General features: G+C 41.5%; 2 long non-coding RNA genes across 2 annotated transcripts; one reads left to right on the top strand and one right to left on the bottom strand.

Moving 5' to 3' along the window:
• Positions 1-1422: 1422 nt before the first annotated feature.
• On the bottom strand, positions 1423-5084 carry LOC309342028. Its single transcript, XR_014156671.1, has 2 exons — positions 4956-5084; positions 1423-1899 (listed from the first exon to the last, which is right to left on the bottom strand). It is a non-coding gene; the product is annotated as an uncharacterized lncRNA (long non-coding RNA).
• A 1701-nt stretch (positions 5085-6785) lies between these two features.
• On the top strand, positions 6786-8433 carry LOC309342003. Its single transcript, XR_014156649.1, has 2 exons — positions 6786-6896; positions 8192-8433. It is a non-coding gene; the product is annotated as an uncharacterized lncRNA (long non-coding RNA).
• Positions 8434-22322: the final 13889 nt, after the last annotated feature.

The following is a 22322-nucleotide window of genomic DNA, read 5'->3' as shown; positions in this document are numbered from 1 at the left end:
TCCACGAAAGAGAGTCTACCTAATTGCTGCTTTCCCCTTGCAATTCAGAACTTTAAACTCCTGAGCATTAAACTACAAAAATATTTCTGCTAGGCTGAGAGAGCAAGCAAGAGGGGAAGGCTGAGGAAAAGCTACAAACATTGCAAGTCCTATGCATCTGCTGAGATAAATAAATATGCTCTTCATTATGCTTCTCGTGTCCTAAAAATAACAAGGGGAAATAAAATGTGTTTATCCTTTCTAAGCTACTATATGAAGTTTCCATTTTGATTCCTTATAGATGTACATATGTCATTCATATCGAATAGAGACTTCAATACGTGTTGTACGGAAACAGGTGCTATTATCACTGTATTATTTTTTAAAAAAATATTGCATGCCCTTCTAGGTGTATCTAAATGACATGTTGTTCAGATGCCTGATTATCGTCTTCCAAAGCAACTACTCTATTCTGAACTTAAAAATGGAAAGTGTAATGCTGGTGGTCAACAAAAGAGGTTTAAAGACTCTCTCAAGGCAAATCTTTAAAAATGTAGTATAAACACTGACAATTGGGAAACACTGGCCTGTGAGCACTCCAGTTGGAGAACAGCCTTTTCCAAAGGTGTCATGGACTTTGAAGATGCTCAAACTCAGGATGAAAGGGAGAAATCAGCTAAGAGGAAGGCACGTTTGGCAAACCCTCACCATGATCAACTCCCGCCCGGAAACTTATGTCCCCACTGTGGAAGAATGTGCAGATACAGAATTGGCCTCCACAGTCGCTTAAGGACTCACTGTTAAGATTGTGTTCATGGAAGACAATCTGACTCTGCTGTGAATGATTGCCAAAGAAGAAGATCTAAATGACAACCTAGAAGCAAACTATGTGTTACTCTGTCTGTCCTTTAAAAACACAAACAACAGGCTTAAGCTAGCTACTTTTATGTGAAGAAAAAACAGCCATGGGGTCTAGATCTGACCTGTGTTTCAGAGATGGAGAACCTGTGGTCCCCCAGATGTCACTGGACTCCAATTCCCATTGGCCCCACCAGCATGGCCAAGCCTAAGGGATGGTGTATCATCAAGGAGTTGTAGTACCATAACATCTGGAGGACAGCAACTTCCCCATCCCTGCCCTAGACAAGTGCCTTCTCTCATTGCTTCCTAGGGAAACCAAGTCAAAAACCAGCAAACAAAAACCCAGGGTTGACTATGTGGCAAGGGTCCTTAGTTCATCTTCTCCTGGTACCGGAGGTGTCTGTCATACATAGTGTCTGTTCTTTGGTCATCCTTCAAGCACTGTGAATCTTGCCACAGTGAACTAGAGAAGAAGCTCTGACACATGAAATTTCCCCTGTGCACGCACGCATGCACACACACCAGATACAATCCCCCCCCCATTTTTTTTATTGATTTTCCACAAACGAACAAATAAACAAACAAACATAAATCATAACCTTATTTAAACCAATCTTAGTAACATTGTTAAGTGACTTCCTTGTATCCCCCTGGTTGAATTCCAGCGTATATCATTTTAACGGTTTTCCAAAACCAATATTCTCATAAAATTAACTTAATCACTTAACATCTTTGTTTTTTTCCCATTCAGCATTTAAATGTATTAATTCATCACATTACATATTTAAATCCTAAGCCTATCTGGTATTTGCAAGCTTTTCCAATTAAGAAAGACACCGGATACAATTTTGGGGGGACTCTAACATGCCCAAAGATCTCTAAATATACCAGCAGTGAGTCCAGCGGCATTCACAGGTCCACACATAGACAATCCCCAATATTTCAGTGGTATCTGCTCATACCGATGCAGGAGATGGAGCTTTGCTGAATGGATGTAGAGAGCGGTAACTCACTTCAGCCGATTAGCACAAAAGCAGAATCTTTCTCTCACTCTTCTTTCTGCAAGAAGCAGATAATTCTTGGGATGAAAGGGAATAAAAGAACTGCGCTCCGTCCTTTGTGAAAGCCATCCGTGGCTGTCATTTCATTTGACAACCTCTCTGGGGCGTTCAGAGGTCACTGCTAAATTTTCTCTGCAGTGCTGTGGTCCCGCTTAGTGCACTATCACCCCATGTATATAGCTATACACAGCCCCACTTGACTATTTCTTTGCTCTAGATGTGAAGCTTATTGCCTTTCACTCCTTCTGCTTCTTGGGCGCTTGGAATGACCCTTCCATTATCCCTGGCACAACAGAAAGCCACCATTAGAGCTATTTCTATATCCATTTCTCTATTTCCTTGACTCAATGGAATGGTTTCAGCACCATTTACTAGGGTGAGTGATACCAAGCTACCCCTGGCAGGTTCTTCCAAGATGGCAATTACACTCACTAGAAGCATTCAATACCTCTTATTTTTAAGCTAATAACTCCGATTCCCCAGTCAAGACTTCATAAATGAAAACCAAACTGCCTGCAGCCTTCCACTGGCTGCAATTACCCCCACCCCTCTTAAAAGGGCTTAAAAGGTTTGCATTTTCCCTGACCCCCTGTGTTGTGAGGTAAAATGGCTATAAACAAGATACAGAGGAGCCAGTGCTTAGTTATTATGACTGGCTAGATATATTTGGAGGTGTGGAGCAGGCAAAACTATTGAAGAACATTCTAAATGTGCCGAACAAACATTGCCTGTTGCTTATTTCTTACTAGAACAATGGCCATTATGATGGAGGGTATAAGTCCAGGAGAGTGAAGCCCCCTGAGGGATTCTTCTAGCAATGGGGGAGAAGTTTGATTCAGTTTACATTTAAAGGCAGCTTTCCTTTGCACAGCAAAACACAGCCACTTTTGAAATCCTCCTTGGAATTTCATAGTTCGATTCTCCAGCCAAGTATTGTGGAGAAAAATGCATATACTAGGGTATAGTGTGCATAAAAATGCACTCATTAGTGAAAAATCACATGTAAAAAAGCATCACCGTATTTTTCGCCCTATAGGATGCACCGTCCATAAGGTGCACCTAGTTTTTTTTGGGGGGGGGAATAAAGGGAAAAAAATTATTTCCCCCCCAGGCGTGGGGCTGGGGCGGGGGAAGCTCGAGCTTCCCCCGACCCCAGCCCCCAGAACAGGCAACTCTCCACAAGCCGTGGGAGCCCGGCGCCAGGCTCCCATGCCTTGCAGAGAGCTGTGCGAAGCCTGGGTGCACTGAGCTCAGCACGCCCAGCCTTCAGCATGCAGGCAACTCTCGGCAAGCCGTGGGAGCCCAGCGCCGGGCTCCCGCCCTTGCAGAGAGCTGCGCTAAGCCTGGGTGCGATGAGCTCAGTGCGCCCAGCCTTCGGCATGCAGGCAACTCTCCGCAAGCCGTGGGAGCCCAGTGCAGGGCTCCCGCGCCTTGCGGAGAGCTGCCTGCATGCTGAAGCCTGGAGAGCGAGAGGGATCGGTGCGCACTGACCCCTCTCGCTCTCCAGGCTTCAGCGAAAGCCTGCATTCGCCCCATAGGACGCACACACATTTCCCCTTCATTTTTGGAGGGGAAAAAGTGCATCCTATGGGGCGAAAAATACGGTATATTAAGGAGGAAATGCACGCAAAAATATGTATATTGGGTGAAATTTGCACAAGAATGCTGATGAATTTTCATGAATGCTTAAAAAAGGAAAAGGAAAAATCCCTAATGTAGGCTGTGTGCACACTACTGCTGACTCTGTCTCCAGCATGCTCTTGACATTGGTGTTTGAAGCTGAGAACATGTGATGCTAACCACAATCCATTGGTATCTCGTAGCTTCTTGAGAAATACTCCTTATTTGTGCAAGCATGGGTGCAAAGATGACAAGCCTATAAAGAACTCTTGAAAACTCACTTTTTTTTTTAGCTTCCTCCAATCATACTCAAAATGCTGGTTCTGTTCCAAACCCAGCTGGGGAGAGTTATCCCATCAGTAGATGAGTTGTGCAAAACTGCTTTGAAGATGTCAGAGTCCAACAGATGTAATGTAATACTGGGAACAATGAATGCTTATGATGTAAAACAGGGGTGGCTAACTTTCTTCAGGGCAATACCTGTGTTGGTACCATGGCTATCCATTTGAGGACCAAAATGTAAAAGTGGGAAATTTTAAAAACCCTGTGTAATGTCTTAAAAGTAAATCAAATGGTTCTGTCTCAGGCAAAAAAGTACGAGTAAGTAAGAACAAACATGCTATTCTGACAGACGACAGGCTTAAATTGCCTGAGGAGGTCCAAGAATGATCAACTGGAGGCTGCACCAAACAATGCATTAATGAGGACAAGGACAATTTGTGACAGTGAGTGAACAAGTGATGCTATAATAGTAGATAGGGGCATTGAATAATCTGTAAGGGACAAAAGTAGAAGGACATGCCTGGACAACCTTAGTATAGGATTTAGAAGAAGAAAATCAGCCTACACAAAATAAACATATTGTCACTGTTTTCTTATTTTCTTACAAATAATGGGATTGTATGTAACAGCAGTCATCCTCAGAGCAGATCTATTGAAATTAATGAACACGACTAACTTAGGACCATGATTTCAATGGGTCTACACAGATGATGACTAATGTTGGATATAGACCATGGTTTTGAAAGTTTCTGGCATCTAGGCTCTGGTGAACAAGCAAACAACCAAACAGTCTGTGCCCCTCGTTCTAACTCTCAGGCCTGCTTTGGGCTCTGAGCTCATCAATACTGGACTTTCTGATTTCAAAACATTGCATCCCTCTTGAGGAATAAGAGAAATAAGAAGTCAAGGTCAGTTCCGAGAAAGCAGTCCAAGCAGGCAGCGGGGAGGCTGGCAGGAAGAGGCCTGGCAAAGCCATGGAGCTAGAAAGCAACATTTAAGGACCAGGGGAGAGACTGAATTTGCAATTTGTAAGAGGCAATGGAGCCCTGTGCAGACATTCTAATGCACATGTCCTCTATCTGTGTTCAGTGAAGTCATAAATACACACTGCTAGATAACTCTTTTGTTCAATTGCATAAATGTGTTTCTCACCAGAGTTATTTGCAGTGGGTTCACGTTGACTCCTGCCTGCTTATGTATGTTGATTTCACCACATTGTGACTTCTCATCCTGCTGCCTGTTGGATTTGCCCTTCACAAGGCAATGCTTCATCATATGTCCTCTTCCCTATGGATGAGCAGCAAAATGCTATCATCTGTTTCTTTACTGATGAATACAGTCTTTCAGTTCCATTCCTTACAGGCTGTGCCCCCCCCCCTTCTCTCATACCCAAATGCACACCTATCTATTAGATTGGGAGAAAAGCTGGTCTGTTATTCCTGTCCCTCCATCAACACCACCACTGAAACCATTATTTGGAGTTATATCCTCTTTATTCGCTGTGGGTCATGGTTTGTGGGAGGGTCATATTAAGCATGCTTTTTGATCATGCAAAATAGGCATAGACGCTCTGAGTGATCTGGAGGAGGGGAGAGATGTGTTTTAAAAGCAACAAGGCAGAAAGGGTTTCTTGGGAGAGAGAGCGAGAGATGGAAATGAAATCCGAAGGGATTAGAGAGAGAGAGAGAGAGAGAGAGAGAGCGCAGTTCAGCATTACAATACAAACATCTCACATGGCTTTCATCTTCACTTGAACTTGGTGCTCAAACAAGCATCACATCATGAAGAGTTTGCCTTGTTCCACTTGGAGCTTTTCTGCTTATCTCCTTTAGGCAATTTAACATTCATCCTTGCAATATACACACGGCTTTTTGCATTTGTTTGTGAAACAAAGACAAGGGATTCTTCCTTCAGGTGAGTGCTTTATCAAACAGATAAAGACACACAACCTATATCTATGGCGGGGGGGAGAGAGACTCTAAGTTAATTTGGCAATCACTTCTGCAAAGAAAGCACATGCACGCCTGCCTTCTAATGGATGGACACAGATGAATCCAGACTAGTGAGCTAGAAGACATTTCATCTGGGGCTCGCCTAGGGACTTTGCAGAGCCCTTGGGCCAATGTCACAAGCTTCCCAGCCAAGTGAAAAGCTCCTGACATTAATGGAAGGATGGAAGCAGTGCTATTTTTCTAGAAACAGAGGTGCCTGAACTCACCACAAATACCCCCCTTGTTCTCTTATAATTGCAATAGTACCCACCTGAGAGGTGCTGGAACTGAGTTCCAGCTGAAAAAAAAAAGCCCTGGATGGAAGGATCTCTGAGTTTTGATTCTCCTAGTTTCTCATTTTTCCAGTCTTAAATTTGTTTCTCCACATTCTGCAGCAATTTGTGATGTATTGTTTATTTATTTACTTTATATTTTTAAAAAACCATGGCAGGGGTAGAACACTAAGATCTAACAGTCAGAGCCAGGGTTTGGAAGACAAACAGTTAGAACAGAAAAACAAAGTTCCTGTGAGCACATTCTGGGCCTAGGAATTTCTTTTATGCAGCAGAATTGAACTGAGATCACAGTGCTTTCATACGGAAGTCCATTCCTGCCTAGCTTTCTTCATTGTAACAACCTGATTTTGGAGAGAAAAGTTCTATTGCTGTTGCTTTTCTTAAACAACTGTGAGTCAGAAAACCTTGCCAACCCCCTGCAAATATTCTAGAGATTTACCATTCCATTCCTGTGACTCTCTTGGGGCAGAGCTGCATCAATAGCTGCTTACCAGGGGGTGGGGGGAGGGAGATGGAGGGAATCTGGGCCAGTATCTAACCCTCTAACTTAATAAGAGAAGCTCTGATTCTCTGAGGCCAGAGATCTTACATGGCTTTCTCGCGAAGACAGTGGAAATCTTTGGATTCACAAACTTCCACCTTAAGTCAAAGTGATAAACACTGGGTACTTAGCAACCAGAATCACAGAGGCACTGGATGTTCTGTCTTGGTGGCATTGCTTGCCATTTAAATGTGAAAAATCACATCATTTGTTATATTTTAGGTCCAGAAACAGCTGAAAAATGTTTCTGAGATGAGGCAGACAGGTATGATCATATTTAAACATTTAAATATATCTGACCTGGTGTTGCTTGACATTTGTCTTCCATCACAATCCATGACTTGTTTCTTTCCCCCTATTAATATTGTCAGTTCTTAAAGGTTGGTTTGATTTGACTTCAGATTTTAAGGAAGCTGAGTCCTGGAAGATTAAGAGATGGGATAGCGCTACATAACAGTTGTCTGACATCAGAATAAGCCTAGAACTGCCATCAGCTTTAGCACATTAAAATAAAATTTGAAAATATTTTGCTCTGATATGTGTTGCAAAATAAATCTAATATCTCACCACAAATTCAAAGCGGAGTTTCTCATACTAATGTTTATGAATACAATGCTATGTTGCTTATTTATTTAATATGTTCATTTTGGGGTGGAACCCTTACAAGGCAGTTTGCAAGAATTAATAACATAATGCACAAAACAATGTAAACTGTAAAAATAGCCAGTAAGCTAGACTACAGGTGTAAGCCCCTAAGGGTACTATTTTCAGAATTTGGAGGAGAGGGAGGGAACTAGGCTATGTCATCAAAGTTAATTGGATTAATTCCAAAGAACAACAGCTAATAGCATTCTGATAGGTTACGAGGGCCTGCCCTCCCATTAGGCAGAGTGAAGCAACCGTCTCAGGTGTCAACTGCTCAGGAGCAGGAACAGCAGCTCTAGATCTTTCTCCGAAGTCCCCAGCCATTCCCTTCTGTTGCCAGATGGCCTTTTCAGGGGGCCCTAACCTGGCCTGTTGCCTCAGGAGTGGTAGGGGATGATATCGCATCACCAGTGTTGAAGTGAGATTCGACTGCCAGTTGAGTTGGCTTCTGGGAGTGGACACCCTCTTTCTCCTTTGCCTCAGGTAGTAAAATGTATTGGATTGACCCTGTAGGTTACACTTGGACAGCATTCTCCAGGTTTAAATAGAAATGATATGTTCATTTAAAAAATGGGATTCTTATCACATGGGGTTCTATCTCCAAGCTCCTTGTGGGTTATTACCATGGTCTAGTAACAGTCTTTTTCAGCCAAACTTTCCTCAGTTGGTTGCTGTGAGATACATTTGGGGGGCTGTCTTCAGTTCCTTGGATGAGAGATCAAATGAATGGAAGACGTTAACAGAATCAAAGAGATGGGGCTGTGTTCAGAATGAGTGCAGCAGATTAACATTGGCTCAGTTGCCCTACATGGAAATATCTTTACTGCATTGCATCCTTTCTGTATTGTTCCTTCAACATGCGTGTGCACCAATTAGACCATATGTGTTTGGCATCTTGATTCTTTTATCCTTCAGGTATTAAGGAGGAATCATCTCAAGCAACCTGATCAGTCACAAACAGAATAAAGCCATTTGATTTCCTGATGTTGATGTCTGAGCTTTTAGCATGAAGAAGCTCTTGTCAGCTGCTTCCAGTATCATCTTCCATCCTGAGTTCTCCTGGGAAGGCCTGGAAGAGTCTTGTAACAAACAAACAGCTATGCATCATCACCGCCAATTAACTATTATTTTGGCACTAAGTATATTTTGAAAACCAATTGTCTGAGACTGAGTTCTTATTTATTAGAGAAATTATTCACTCGTCCCACAGGATATGTTCTGCTTGCACTTTAGAGAGATTTATGGCTCTATAGTTTTCTTTTCCCCCCATTTTAAGGAAGCATTTAAATATTTAAGAGATTCTGCTAATGTGTAAAATGACAATTAGACTTAATGACCAAGCAGCACATCTGATTGACACCCCAGATATGATCTGCTGCATACAAGGAACTCCTGTGCTTGCAGACCTCCCCTATTCATTTCACCAGAGGGGCAGATTTACATACACACTAATATTAAACAGGCACAAATGCAGTGCTTTTTTCTGGGGAGATGCAGGGGGACGCATACCCCTAAACTGACAGTGAATTGTCAGTTCCGTTGCTACCCCCAATGGCGGCCTCATTTCCTGTCACAGTGTTTCCTGAGTCTCAGGCGGAAGCGAGCATTTAATGTGTAAAGTAGGAGTTGGAATCTAGCATCTGATCGTTTTTTCACTTACCCGGTGAGGCGGGGGGGCGAGCCCCGAGGGGCTCTCGCTTCTGGCTGCAAGCGCCCGGCGCGTGCCGGGCGCAACCCGCTCCGGGGACAGCGTCAGGTGGGGAGTTTGACTGGGGCGGTACACCTGTCAAACCGTAACGCAGGTGTCCTAAGGCGAGCTCAGGGAGGACAGAAACCTCCCGCGGAGCAGAAGGGCAAAAGCTCGCTTGATCTTGATTTTCAGTACGAATACAGACCGTGAAAGCGGGGCCTCACGATCCTTCTGGCTTTTTGGGTTTTAAGCAGGAGGTGTCAGAAAAGTTACCACAGGGATAACTGGCTTGTGGCGAAATTAAAAAAAAAAAAAAAAAGGAATCTAGCACGGTGATTGTTCAGTTTCGTTGTTACCAGCTCCAATGGCAGCTTCCTTTCCTTTCCTGGTATTTCCTGAGTCTCAGGTGGAAGAGAGCATTTAATGTGTGAAGCAGTGTGGAATGTGGATGTGAGGTGTTTTACTGACAAAAGTTTGGCCTCATTGAGGGGCAGTATTTCAAGCAGAGGAACTGGGAAGATGTTAGTGCACACAACCTCATGCCAATGTGAAAGTTACCGGTACTTTGAGCTGTCAGCTGTGTAATATGAGGTAATGCGTGTTTTTTGTACTTTTGTCTATTTACTGTATTTATTTCCCCCAATTTGAACTATAAAACGGTGATTTTCTTGAGTCAAAATGAGAGTACCCTTAAGCATTTTTTTAAGAAAAAAGCACTGCACAAATGCAAATGGAATCGTTATAGGTTTGTACAACTATGTGCCATGTCCAGAAAAGAAGAAGCTGTTCTCTAACTTTTTTCAATAAGGCAAAAGAATCAGGACACAAAGCACCATGTCATGGTGGAGGAAGAGGAATGTGGGGGGAGTGTACTGCTCCCAGCAGCACGATTCTGGTGGGGTGCCATCGCGGCTGTCCCACCCACCCATGCTGGGCACCACGCCCCTGCAGGATGCACGCCACGCGCCCAGGACGTGCACCAGCCCTGCCCCCACCTGCTCTCCACCCCCCAGTGCCGGAGCATGAAGCTCCGCCACTGGCACTATGGAGCATATGGCTATCAGAATTAATGTGTATTAAAGTAGGTGGAGGGAATGGATATGTGTAATTTCATAGTTCCATTCGTGGATTGTGTGGAATGTTCAGCAACTATCTGCAGTAATCAGCACTTGCTACTGCTACAATAGTGCGTGAGAGTCTTCAATCTTTTCCAGTATAGTGGTACCTCAGGTTACAGACACTTCAGGTTACAGACGCTTCAGGTTACAGACTCCGCTAACCCAGAAAAAGTGCTTCAGGTTAACAACTTTGCTTCAGGATGAGAACAGAAATCGCGCAGCGGTGGCGCAGCGGCAGCTGGAGGCCCCATTAGCTAAAGTGCTACCTCAGGTTAAGAACAGTTTCAGGTTAAGAACGGACCTCCAGAACGAATTAAGTTCTTAACCCAAGGTACCTCATGTGCCTGTAGATGTCCTCTTTTCTTCTCACAAACATTGGAAGCTGCCTTATACCACAACTACCACTGATTTGCCTAGCTTAGTATTGTCTACATTCATTGAATGCCACTAGCCAGGTTTACTTTCAGAAAGGGGTCTTTCTTAGCCAAACGTGGAGATGCCAGGGATTGAACCAGGCAAGGGCTGAACCTAGGAACAAATATATTGGGGCCAAAATATGTTACAATAAAAGGCAAAAAGCTCAGAAGGAGCTCTCCTTGCTTTTCTAAAGCTTCAGTTTCAATATCCCAGTTAAACCCTTTCAGCAATATACATCGAGCCATTCCCCATTTCAGTCTGAATTAAACCAATTATATTTAACACAGCATGTACATTGTATGAAACTAATACATAAAATAATTGTAGGTTGCTTATACAATTCTTTTAAAAAGGCAACCCATGAATAGAAAATGAAATGTTGGCAGTGGCTATCCCAGGAAAACTAGATATACTTAGGACAATTTGAAGGTCCACTTATTTTTTCTTCAGTAACTTGGAGATAAAAAATAGGTATCAATCCTTCTCAAGATGTGTCTGCACATGTGGAGCACACCTTCCTCTCAAAGAATCCTGGATGCTGTAGTTTGTTAAGGGATGCTAGGAAATGTAACTCGGCAAGGGGTAAACTACAGTGCCCAGAATTCTTTGCAGTGAGAATGTGCTTCAAAGGTGTAGAGCGTATGCTGCCTCAGACATAGGAAGATTTGTGAACCGATTTAGATTATTGATATCAGGAAAAGTGCGGCAACATAACTGATACAGCTTCAACAACAAAGAAAATACACTGTTGATTGAAAACTGCATTTGATTTTCATTTCAGTATGCTTGTGGCTTTGCAAAAGGCTGCATTTAAAGATAGCCTGAGACTCCAGGTTCCGCTTGCATGGTTGCCAAGTTTTTATTTAGCCAACAGAGTACATTTGTGAATCATTATTTTCAATCAGTTATGGTTTTGAAAGGAATATACAAAGGAAAGAGAAGTCCAAATGCTGAAGTTGGCAAAAATAATAATCTAGATTTAATTATGGACATAAAATTCCAGCAGCATCAACATCACTAAATCTTTTAGCGAATGACTGAATTTGATTTGGCATACAAATTACAGCAACAAAATGGGCAAATCTCTGATACTTCTGCTTCTTCAGGTGATAAGAATAATGAAAAATAAGGGCATTTTTTCATTAAAGTTTTGAATGAAAGCACCAGAAGTGTTTTGAAATATTTGCAGGCAAGTTAATTTACTGGTTTCTCTCCATTTCAGAATGCAGAATTTAATGAAATTATTATTGCCCCCTGCTGGATACATTGCAGAAGAAGATCCGTGTTAATTTGAGATTTAATAAACTCAAAGTTTTGTTGCTCTTTTCAGATAAATTCTGATTTCTTACAGTGCAAACACTTGTAGGCAGAAGCCTATTTCAGGTTGATGATTGTGACGGGTTAGCAAGAAATGGTCTGGGTCTGATCTCGCACAGGCAAATGAACACTTTTTCTCTCTGTGTGCACAGATATTTTGTTGAGAGTAGTAATGTATGGCCCACAAACAAACTTCTGCTGCAGTTTGCTTGGGAGATATTGAATATTGCACAGAGAAAAGTAGCAGCTGACCCTGTCATGCATGAGTTGGCCCTTTATGTATAGACTGAGAAATTTTGAGGGAGTAGTTGAAAAAGCACCAAAAACATACAGGTGCATTTTGGCAATACAGTGGTAACTCGGGTTACAGACGCTTCAGGTTACAGACTCCGCTAACCCAGAAATAGTACCTTGGGTTTAGAACTTTGCTTCAGGATGAGAACAGAAATTGCATGGTGGCACCAGGAGGCCCCATTAGCTAAAGTGGTGCTTCAGGTTAAGAACAGTTTCAGGTTAAGAACGGACCTCTGGAACGAATTAAGTACTTAACCTGAGGTACCACTGTACAGCTCTCAGCTGAGCTTGTACCTGGAAGTTCTAGACATACCTTCCTCAACCTGGTGCCACCCAAATTCCAGAGGTAAGAGATGATGGGAGTTGTGGTCCAGGAATTTCCAGAAGGCATCAGATTGAGGAAGGCTGTTCTGTACCACGATCATCTGCTCTATGAGTAGAGAAACTGGTAGCTATTTCCTGAGAAAGGAATTAATGAGCCTCGTAATGCTTTTGGGGAGCAATAATATTACTCCAGCAGGGCTTTATAAATGAGAGGGACACTGCTGCGTTCTTAGCCCTGCTGTGCACAGTGGACAGGGTAGAAGCAGATGTTTGCATCAAGCTGGAGCCAGCACAGCAATTCAGGCCTGGCAGGATCTGATACAGTCATGCAATGGCTTCAGGGATGATTCCACTGGCTCCAACAGATCCATTCCAGGGCTTTCTGCTGGTTGCTGCCAGGAGGCCAGCAGCACCTCTGTTCACCTGTTCAACAGGTGGAAATAGGGATCTCTGTACCAGCAGGCAGATGATGGTGGAGGCCCACAGGGCTGGCAGAAAGACACCTCTGCCCAATCCAACCACCACCTGCCCAGAACAAAGAGTGTTTGGATTGCTCAGCCAGTATCTTGTGCTGGACAGTTCAGAACTTACTCTCTGATTTTAGTCAACCCATAACTTACTATCTGATGTTTTCTATGAAAATAATAATTTATGAATAATATTCCAGTATTTAAGAAGAAAACAAAACACTTTGCTCTTCAGCAAAATGTCAAATTCCCCTAAAAGCCCAGCCTTCTGTCTCATAAAAATAGGGAATGACATCTAGTTCGCAGTTGTGACTGTTTCTAATATGCTTTCTGTCTGGATCCTTTGCACAAAGTTTTGACTGTATTTGCCATATGGCATTACGCCTTTTTTTTTAACAATTGTTTTTCAGTACATCATTTTTTTCTATGTTATTATAGGGGACTCAGCAGTTCGGTGTTTTCTGAACTATAACATTCTCAATCATCTGAAACATCATTTGTGAATTGTTAATGTTACTTTTAACACTACCTTCACAGCACAATCTTTTCAGATGTTGCCACCTGGAGAAAGTTGCCTCTAACCATGTTTCCATGATTGCTTTGCATTCTTAAAACTTGTTTGTTTCTAAATTCAGACATGGACATTGATCTTAAGCCTTCTTATCCTGCAATGCACAATGAAAGTCTTCACTTGGTTACTAAAAGATCTAACTCGATTTTATTTTTCAATTTTATTTTTCAAATTCAGATGAGATTGATTTAGAATCTCTTTGAGCAACGACGCCTGATAGCTTATTGACAGGGTCATAATTATCTCCCGACACAAAAAGGATGAAAAAGGGATGCATGTCAACAATGAATGACAATCTTGAAAACCTAGATTTATATATGCATGTTTAATAGATTGCATGTTCCTTTTGCTAAGGAAAAATAAAGGATTTCCCACTTTTTGTTTGTTTGTGTACATAAATAATGCATCCCTCTCTTATTCAGTTGCGGAAGCAAATGATGGTGTGTCCATTATTTCACAGTTTGACGCACAGAGATATTGCATGGGCTTTTAAAGTCTGTCTGTGGTCTGTGGTACCAAATAATTGCTAATTATTTATAGCTCTTACAGTATAGCTGCAGAATTAAATCGGTATAACAGTTCAGCCTGTTGCTATAACAACTTTATTTTCAAGGACACCGGTGTATAAAGGTACCGGCTGCAGCATCTGTATTAACAACATCAAACAGAATTCTGCCTGGCGATGGAAACAATTATATATACAACCTTTTGCTTTGTTCGTGGTTATTTTTTCCTTCTGGCTGTCATCAGAACTCAATTTCTAAAGGTTTGGTGCAAACAGCATTCCCTCCCTGCTTCATTTTTATAAGATGTCTGAATGTGAGTCTTATGATCTTTGGTCTGCTTTGCACATTCACGCCCATGATTTGATTTCCCTATACTGGAATATTGCAGATTTGATAACTGACAGCTGAATGTGGAAACTTTCTCCGTTGACAAGCACAGTGCTACATTGGAGGCAAAAGTCTGTCAGCAGAATGTGATTTCTCATGGCTGTTTCATTTGTTAATGTTATATCTGCAGTGGTCAACAACTCACAAAGAGGATCAATTATTTGGGGTGATAGCCAAAGCTAGTCCTACTCAGAGTACATCCAGTGAAATTAATGAACTTAGGTCTGTTAATTTCAGTAGGTCTACTCTGAGTAAAATTTGTTGGCTACAACCCTTGATGTTACAGACATCAGGTGATGAGCAAGTCTATGTGGACCAGCTCTTTTTGAAGTCCATCTTGCCACTCATTCTGAAAAAAATCCGTGTGGATCTATTCTACGAACAATTTAACAGTAGTTCCTTTCACACAGAGCTGCCCCGATACATTTTGCTGCCAAAGCTGAAGGACAAGATGGCACCCCATTCCACATTGGCAATTTATTCTTACTTCAGCATGGGCAGCATGTTAACTGGTTGGGTCCAAAACATGGTTAGCTCTATGCTGGGTGAAGCAATGGTGGCTATTACCTTGATAGAGGTAGTGGGTGTTGTCTCTCCTAAGGAAACCAGCCTTGGACTCCTTGGACTGCAATAACTATGGAATCTCACCCCCTTCTTTGGGAAGTTGTTGGAGAGAGTTGTGGTAGGGCAGCTGCAAGTATTGTTGGATGACACAGATTATTCCCTTCTTTGTGTGCCTCCTCCTCAAGAGGTCCGGAGCGTGGCAACACGAGAACGGGCCTTCTCTGCAGTGGCTCCCCATCTGTGGAATGCTCTCCTCAGGGAAGTTCGCCTGGCACCTTCATTATACACCTTTAGGCACCAGGCAAAAACGTTCCTTTTTAACCAGGCCTTTGGTTGATCTGATTGACATGCTATGCCCTTGTAAAATGTGGCTCTTTTTTGTGAGGGGAGATGTTATTGGGTTGTTGTTTTTATTTTGATTATATATATTGTTGTCTGTGTTTGCTGTCTTTTTTGTGAACCCGCTGTGCGTGTACCTCCAGCACACAATTTCCGTTCACATCCTGGCACAAAGTTTGCAACCAGGAGCAGCTACTTCCGGGTTAGCAGAGCTCGTAACCCGAAGCGTTCGTAACCAGAAGCATTGTAACCAGAGGTACCACTGTATCTGCATTTAACACCTCAGCTCAGATACATGCACTGGTCTCTCATTTGCTGTTGGGCCAAGTTCAAGGTGTTACTATTAGAATATAAAGCCTTTAACAGCTTAAGAGTAGTTGATTTGTGTGATCGCCTTATTCCATATTACAGACGCCACATAATAGCTTTTCTGCACTTGTAAAATATCAATATTTTAGGGTGATAGCACCTACACATTGGAATCCTTGCCTGTTGACACCAGGCAGGTGCATTCACTGTATTTTTTGTCCAGCTTAAAACATTTTTGCTTAAGAAAGCCTATCCAGTTCTGCAGAACGTTGACATGTGTCTGTTGATTTTAATAGCCATTCGAAGGCTTTTAACATACTGTTAACTGGTTTTTTAATCTATAATTTTAATGCTTAATTTTATATTTTGGTAAACTGCTCAGTGGGTTTCTTACTCTCAAGTGGTATATAAATTTTGTTAAAGAGAGAAAATAAAAACAGGGCAGTGTCCTCCACCACACCTGAGAGCAGCAGCCTAGGTTAGGGAGTACAGGGCAGAGCACAGGGCACACTCTGTTCTGTCCTTCAACATTTGGCCATCTCTACCTGCCCCCAGCTCCTGCCACCTGAGGCAGGTGTCTCAGTCTGTCTAATAGCACACCTGGCCTTGCCTTCACACATGAAAGAGATGTCTTACCATTACTGGAATGGAAGCAGGGTGACAGTGCAGAGCATGCATATTGCTTGGCTCACCTCCAGATGGCAATGTGTAAGTAGCTGCTCGTGTGTATACTTCCAAGTATTCACATCAGTTGATCTTGAGTAGGATTCCCCTATGCAGAAAGTCCAAGTCAACACATGGTGGTCTTGGGAAAGAACCAACTAAACAGCAAAGCTCGATCATGTGGTTTCTTCTTTGCATGATTCATGGCTGAAGGGTATTTCTGGAATGAATGCCGTCTTGGAACTTGCCATGATAATGTGGTGGCATCTGTCTGTCTGTTGTTATCCTGGGGACATATATAAAGGAAGGAAGGGTTAATGCATCAGCCACTAAATCAGCAAAGTAGCATATGATAACGTTATTGGCATATCATCATGATCATCAATTAAAACCTTCTCAACTTGCAAAACTGACCCAAAGGGTTGCTTGGGATTATTTTAAAATGAAGCGCATGAAATGTAGCATTTTTAACACCCAAATAAGAGCTCATTAAGTGCTCCACAATGAAACATGGCAATAGAACAACAGGAGCAGGGTATTTATTATATGAGTCAGGAGAAGCCAGCAGCACTAAGCACTAAGCAGTGTTTCACAGCAGCAGATGGTGTTGTGATGTTCTCAGCAAGAAAGGATGGTTTTGCACAGGATAAGGAATTCCTTTCCTACTCTGCTGCTGAACGCAATAATGCACAAAGGAGTGCAGGATACATCACATGGGAAATTTCCCACCCAGGACTTGCTATTTCAACCATAATTTTTTTTAAAGGGAAACTATTTGACTTAGTAAGACCCCCACAAAAATGTTATTAGCAGAAATGAAAGGACCAGATATTAGAAGCCTGCTCCTATTCTCTAAGTAGCATTTAAAAGTGAATCCTACTATCTAAAATCTATTATATTTGCAATGCTAACGTGTTGCATCCGTTGTGATTTCCCCAGGGAAGCCTATGGAACACTTCTTGAAGGCACATCCTATTACCTCAGTTGAGCTACATTAGATTGAATGGTGCCAATCCTCTGGTTCAGTAACTTCTGCTCCAGCAGCTTAAGCTGAACTCAAGTATTTTGCAAGTATGGCGGTGTTATTCCGCTCTGCCACACTTACCCCAACACTCCCTTATGTGATTTATTCTATTTATTAAAAAAATAGAGAGAGCCCACTCAGCATCTATATAAATACCAGGGCAGGGTATATAACATAAATGATAAAATGCATAATAAAACAATAAACTATCGTACACCTGTCTTTATTTCTTTTTTTAAAATGGAAGCTAAGAATGACAGAACAGGCTAATCAGCCATCGCTGGGACTTTTAACTATTGACAGTGGACCCGGCTTATGACAAAAGTGCATTGCACACTGTGACATAATGAGCTTCCTATAGTAGTGGGGCACAGAGATGAGCCTCCTTAAATTTCAAAGATTTGGGAATTAGCCTTATCCTCGCAAGCCTATTTTTTATTGTTTACCCAAAATCCGCAAGGACATATGTTCTCCCCCAGGTAGACCTATAGTATCGGACTCCAGGTCTATTCTGGAACCCATTGCGGAATATTTAGATTCGTTTTTGCAACCTTTTACGGAGGACTCACCTGCCTATCTGCAAGACACATCTCACTTCACCAGGGTTATAGAGCATACCAGAGTTACTGATACTATAGTATTAGCTCCTTTAGATGTAGCCTCTCTTTACATGAACATTCCTTTAGATGAGGCATGGTTCATTTTTTTTTTTTTATTAATTTTTTAGAAAAGTTTTTCTTTTACAAAATTAAATAACACATACTTTCCAATATAATACATAAATTCTTTTAGACTTCCCCCAGCTCCCTCCACAATCCTCATAATTTTAAAATTAAATTCACATTTCCTTTATAATTGTATTGCTAGTTAGTAAATCTTTACAGCTCTTTCCCCTCTTACAACACCCTTTCTCCTCACAAAGCCTCTTTAAAACCGACTAGCGTTGTCTGTTCATCACATATATTTTCCAGATAAATCGTAAACTTTCTCCATGAGGCATGGTTCATTATTACACAGCCTAAGCACTCTTCCTTCTTAGCTCCCTTTTCCAAACCACATATTCTTGATGAATATTGTATTATTTCGATCAATACAATGCTAAGGCTGAAGCAGACCATTTTTGTAGTTTCTGAAGTGCTTAGGTCCATCTACAAAGTTAAATTTAGAAGTGGTCCCTAGTTGTTTTCCAAACCACAATTCCATTACAAGTAAATAATATGTGTGGGGATCTTTGACGTGATCTTTTAGCTCTTTGTGGAAATATTGACTGTGGTGTTTTTTAAAAACAAAAACCCCAGCGCTCACTACTTTTATTTCAGTGAAACACCTTTAAAAATAAGAGTACTAGGAACCCCCCCCCAAAAAAATCAATAACTGTGCATTTTTCCTACCTTGCCTGAATGTTCTGTGTATCAGTTTCAAACAAGTATTTTACTGTGTTGCCACCATCACAAAGCTGAGAGGTAGTTAGCAATAAAGCTCAGTCATTTTAGATATATATAAAATTGTGAGCTGAGCTGATATTTATTAGAACAGAGAGTTCAGTATGTGATTAAAATGACACTGTATTGTAAAAATATGGAACAGGTATGGTTATATATTTAATACAGATAGATTTACTGTTTAAAAAATGAAGATGGTGTTGACTTTTGTGCCGCAGGGGATTTAAATCAATACCTTCCCTAGGAAGATGATAATTTGGCTGTATGGCTGTACTGAAATTGAATTTAACTCTTTCTTTCTACCTTTAAAATAATTCTAGACAGCAAATGAAGCCAAGGAATTGGAAGGAGGTTTCAAGCAAGCACAAGATTTAGAAGCAAAGCCTATCTCCTGTGAATGTGAAAAAGGCTGTGGTGTAACTGGTTTGTCGCTAATATTCTACTTAATATATTTATGCATTGCATTTTTTTAAAAAAATATTTTTTATACTTTTATTTTGCTTTAAACAAATACAGATAAATATAAACAACCAAAATTACAAAAGAAAAATCCTTAATAATAATAATGGAAAAAGCTAAAAAAAAAACCTACAAAAAATATCAAAGTACATGGCATAAAACATAGGTTAGGTAGCCCAAATGGGAAGTCAAGCATGTTCTGAGAAAATGAGGCTGCAGATTTCCTTGCCTACAGATCTCTAGGTCACTTGATTGAAATACGCATCAGGCTACTGGAATGATAAGGTCTTTTATACAAGTCCTCAGTAATGGTGAAAAGCAGAAACCATTTTGCAGGGACACATACACTGGAAAAGGGCATGATGGATGGAGTTGGTAAAGTGATGGATGGTCATTGTGTAGACTCTAAGACGTGCCTCTGCACACACACCACCTTGAAAAAATTTGATTTTCAAATCACTTCACATCATAGACAAACATATACACTACACACACACACATTTTATCTATATCTATATCATCTATAAAACATCTTCTGCAGTAACGTTTTCTCATTTCTCTTCCTAGCCAGGAAGCAAGTGGCAATATAGTTGGAACCCTGTCAAATGCCGTTTACATGTACAATTATGATTTTTCTCGAGCCATAATTAATTTTTGTCGTCTGCTTTAATAGCTTGGAGCAAACCAGACATTAGAAGATGCTGAGTCAGCTTTGTTTGCACTTCCTTCATTTCCCACTTTTGCAACCTCTGCATATGTTGTGGAACAGAAAAATCAACTCAATTTGGATAGAGGCAAAAAGATGAGAAAGGATGTGGGCTTTTACTACCTTTCAAATGGATGCGCACAGCTGCTTTTAAGCACATCTTCCCTGCCAAATGAGTTCCATGCACACATTCAATTTGCTGCAGGGGTATAAATAAAAGAACAAAGGCCTCAATTAAGCAAGACATTGCACAATTGTATAATAATATCTCACAGAGACAGGCATGGTGGAGAGTCTGCATTTTAGGGAGAAACAACCTAATCTGCAATTCCTGGATTTGTATGTGGAATGCAGCATAGTTATCAACAGTACTGTGTACTTCCCCAAATTTTGTTCAGTTTTTCTCCAAGGAAATCCATACAAAACTCATATATTTTTTGAAGGGAGTAATATGTACACAAATGCGTATTTTTAGAGGAGAATATAAAGAAATCGTGTATTTTAATGAGAAATGCCTTTAGTGAGAAATTGTGAACAATTTACCGGGTAAATGAAATTTTTGGTACGGTGCCCTCCCCCCCCCCCCAGTCCATAGAAAATGGAACATAATGGGTGGTATGTCACACTAGTTCTACTCAGAGTAGATTCACTGAAGGTACTGGGCCTGCCTAAATTAGGGTCATTCATTTCAATGGGTGAACTCAGAGTAGGTCTTAGCTGAATACAACCTACTGTCCTGGTTCCTGCACCCAAAACATGACAATGTTCTTATTGCCATGCGGGTAAGAACAAGACCTTTATTAAGGAAGAAACGGCACAGGTTCAGCATGAGGGAAACAGCCACAGTATTACAGTCCCAGATCCCAGTCTAGGGATGAGGCTAAGGTCCACAAGTTCTGGGTCCAAGCACGAGATGAGGCTACATTTTAATATTTTAATGTTTCAATATTTTAATGTTGTATTTTAATTTTTGTTTTTAAGTTGTAGTCATTCAACTTGTTTTTATTATTGCTTGTTAGCCGCCCTGAGCCTGGCCTTGGCTGGGGAGGGCAGGGTATAAATAAAAATTATTATTATTATTATTATTATTATTATTATTATTATTATTATTAAAACTGGATGAGATCAGATGGAGGGAATGAATGACTTCCATCTCTTCAAACCTCTTCCTCTCTATCTTATTCCTCCTCCAGAGCCTTCCGTCCTAGGGCCGAGCCCACAGACTCTAAGAGAGTCATGACACCCAACAGACGTATGAGTGAACACGTGAAAAATGACACAGAATGGAAATAGGCAGATCCATCTATTGTTTTATTCAGAAAGTATGGTTTCCTTTCCAGAACAACTTTTCTATCACACCAGGGAGAGGTGTTTATTTGAAAGCTAAGATGAAGAGGAAAGTAACAGAGTGGATTAGCAACCTTATGGCATACGATATGAGAGGGAGATGTCCTAATATCCCTTTCCTGCAGGAACAGGGTATTCAGGGAGTACCTTTGCCTTTGTGACATCATAAGCTTTACCTCAGACCTCATTTTTGCAGACTGACCTTATTCTTGCAGCCTGATATGCACACCTAGTAAGCAACAGACTACAAACAGCATGTTTAATAGGCCTCTCAGCAAAAGATTTTAAAAATGCACACAGGCACTTCATACATATTCTCAATTGTTGGACATTTTGCAAGTATTTTCACATTGATTTCCTCACAGTAGGGCAATGACTGAAAGTGTAGTAAGGTGCATACTGAGAAAGAATGGCTAGCTATAAATGATAATTTGATCTTTTTCTTCCCAGATGTACTTTCATATTGTTGTGGGTTTGTGTGTGTGTGTGTGGGGGGTGTCAGTCTAGAATGTCCTGATTCTGTTCCAGTTCTTGGAATTCTGTACCCAGTGAGAGCATCCAACAGAGGAGTTTGAAGAACTGGTCAGAAAAGTTTTTTATAAGACCTTAGCTGGCCACTTAAAGAATGAGCTAGGTTGCAACTAAGTGATGGTGCCCTCCAGGCTAATGGGTGGGTCTTGCCTCACCTAGTTGCTAGGTAGGAGAACAATAGCTGGAGAGTGAGAGAGAGAGCTGAACTGAAGCAGGCTGAAAGCTGGAGACATGCTTGATCTGTGCTGGATCCAAATCTGTGATTAATGGAGAAACAAGATATGTTGGGGAGTTAATACTGCGAACATCTCCATCTTATGCAGGGATCAGCAAACTTTTTCAGCAAGGGGGCTGGTCCACTGTCCCTCAGACCTTATGGGCGGCCAGACTATATTTTTTGGGGGGGGGGGTGATGCAAGAGCACCACGAGCCCCGGTGGCTTACCTGTGTCTTGTGCGCGACAGGGGCTGGCGGCGGAGGAACGATGAGCAGTGCGTGAAAGGGCTCCAGAGAGGGGCTGCTTAAAATGGCAGCCGCTTGAGTGCTGCTGCTGCTGCTGGCATCAACAAAG

Source organism: Podarcis erhardii (genome assembly GCF_964252035.2).
Source record: "Podarcis erhardii genome assembly, chromosome: 5".
NCBI lineage: Eukaryota > Metazoa > Chordata > Lepidosauria > Squamata > Lacertidae > Podarcis > Podarcis erhardii.
The sequence above is the reverse complement of the archived record's forward strand: the minus strand, read 5'-3'. Positions and strand labels throughout refer to the sequence as shown.